The sequence below is a fragment of the Cryptomeria japonica genome, chromosome 11, assembly GCF_030272615.1.
Source record: "Cryptomeria japonica chromosome 11, Sugi_1.0, whole genome shotgun sequence".
NCBI lineage: Eukaryota > Viridiplantae > Streptophyta > Pinopsida > Cupressales > Cupressaceae > Cryptomeria > Cryptomeria japonica.
The window spans coordinates 574,388,265-574,391,024 of record NC_081415.1 but is presented as its reverse complement, the minus strand read 5'-3'; positions in this window follow the sequence as shown (position 1 = coordinate 574,391,024).

The window sequence follows — 2,760 nt, the reverse complement described above, 5'->3', positions numbered from 1 at the left end:
AAGAAAACCAACATAACAGAGGATGAGTTAGCAGCTCCACAGCCTGAAACTCACCTATCATTGGTAGGTACTTCTTTAGGAAGTGACATGCCTACAACTTTTAAAAGAGTTGTAAGAAAAAGAGATCCCTCACTAGTAACCACACCTTCACCTAGGAGGACAAGGAAAAAGCAACAAGCTGTGAGATCTCCGGTAAGAAAGGTCACACCAAAGAAGAAACTGACACCTAAGAAGAAAAAGAGGACAAACAAAGACTTGGCCCCTCTTGATATATTACTGAATGAAATCACAGAGGAAGGTAAACTGAAGAACATAGAGAAAATATATGACACTATAACAGCTGATGAGAAAGAACAAGTTGAAAACAGTGTTATATTGCACATGGATATGTACAATAAATTTTTGATAGAAGTAGTCAATGAAATTCCTGATGAATTATTCAAAAGACTAGAGGTAAGAAGACATGTAGTGATAGAATTAGATAAGAAAATAAAAAATGAGAAATTACTTGCTCTATATCTGGTGAACTCTCCACAAGAAATTGATGATTTAATTGCTCAAGCAAATCGGTCCGTATTCTCTACTGCACACCGGCATATTTCACTAATGGCAGGAAGAGTTAATGAAGTGACAGAGGAAACATAAGATGGATGGGATATATTCCTTGTTGAGAAAGAAAAACAAGAAGAGTACAGGAATCCCAAACCTATAAAGGTTTATCAGAAAGATAGAGACAAAGGGAAAGGAAAAGTTGGTGGACCACCAAACATCAAAGTTAAAGACAACTTACGCCCACCTTCTCTAAATACTCCACCGGTCAAAACAACAACTATTGAAGATCAACCGACAGATGAGAGTATGGATGTAGAGGATAATAATCATAATTCTAAAGTCCTATACACTGTGGATGTTGATACTCAAAAGATCAACATAGTCGTAGACAAAGATACAACTAATAAGTTAGATATGGCTAATGAGCCTTCGGTAGCAGGGGAAACAGATAAACCAACAAAAGATAAAGAGCAAAAGGTAGAGACTGAGACATAGACTGAGGCAATGCAACATATTGAGAAACAAACAGAGCTAAAGACTCTAGAACAACAACAACTAGAATAGGTACATAAGGAAACAGTGCCACCGGCAACTAATGAAGTAGGAAAACCAGTGCTTAAAGAAGTGTAGACACAAACAGACCTACCAGAGGTCAATACAAGCTTGGTTACTTCCACTGGTACTCAGATTCTTGGATCATCATTAGCATATAAATCAACAAATGTGACTGAGGTGTTATTAGATTCTATCAAGAAAATAATCGACTACAGCTCACAAGCTTACAAAGCAATTGATGATTCCATACCAATTTTGAAGGTAATAGCTCCCAACTGTAATATAGATAACAAAGATTCTTTAGAAAAATTGGATACATAGTGTATATATATCTTAGAAAACATTGAGAAAATAAAGGAAGAGTCAGTGAAGGATAAGGTAGAAATTGAAAAACAGAAATTCTTTGATGAGGAAATAAAGAAGTGTAATAGAGATTTTGACACACTTCTACCAGAACTATGTAATTTGTTGAAAGAATACAAAAATCTATGTAAAGATACATGTAGAACAAACTTTTTGACTGTAGATATTGATAAGAAAATAAGCAAGGTACAAGATGAGATCAATAAACTTGAAGATAGTTTTGTCAACTCACCTAATACACTATCAGTTTTTGAAGAGAAGATAGCAAATTTTGAGGAAGAACTACTCAAATTGGAAAAACAGAAAAAAAGAATAATAAATAAGGCAAAAGATTTGAGATCTAAACTAAGTCCAAGATTGGACTATCTAGCATCTTTGCGGAAGGAAATTTCTGAGGCATTAACATAGGGAAGCAAAACACCGGCAGATCATTTGCAACATCTCACTAGTACAGTGAAGAGAACTGAGACAACAATAAAGGATAGTAAGAAGTTTATGGATAGTATAAACTTGATTTTGGGAGATCTTTTTTAGATTATAACTACCTAGCTACAAGGTTGAGATTATGGATAGTTGAAACTATAAACTCTACTGACATTTTGACAACCTTTGTCATTGATGCCAAAGGGGGAGTAGTGGGATGAGAAAATTCAAAACATAGGAATCATATGCTTAGGGGGAGCTCTCACATTTTTGGTAACATTTTTGGACTACACATTTTTGGATACTTTTGAAATTTCTCATGAGTGTTGCCATCAATGCCAAAGGGGGAGATTGTTGGCATATGCACACTCCAATGAGACATTGTATGTGATTGAAGGTTTTGTCATTGATGGCAACCTTGCAATCCTATGGCACCAGCAAAGACATTATACCAACATCAGCAGATCACACTCAACACCAGCACTCAGGATACCAACACTGGCACCGGCACAAAAGAAAAGAAGTATACCGACATAGAGGCCAACAGGATTTTTGTTATATAATATTTTGTTTATTATTGTAAGCCGACTTGGAAAATTGTAAAATGACTTATATATAAAGGAGATCATTGTAGACTATTGTAGGAGTAATGTAAAAGTGAAAAAGAAAATATTAGGCAGACCTAATGTGTGAAATATAGGTCAAAGGGTATACGTAAAGAACAGAGCAGGAACCGGTACTGAATCTGGCATTGAAGATGCTATTGTAAAGCAGTACAAGTTATTGGATTAGTATAATCCTTACTTGTAAGTCAATGTGACTTCCCATTGAGCAGTGAGCTCTAGCCAGTTGGCCTTCCTGCATGTG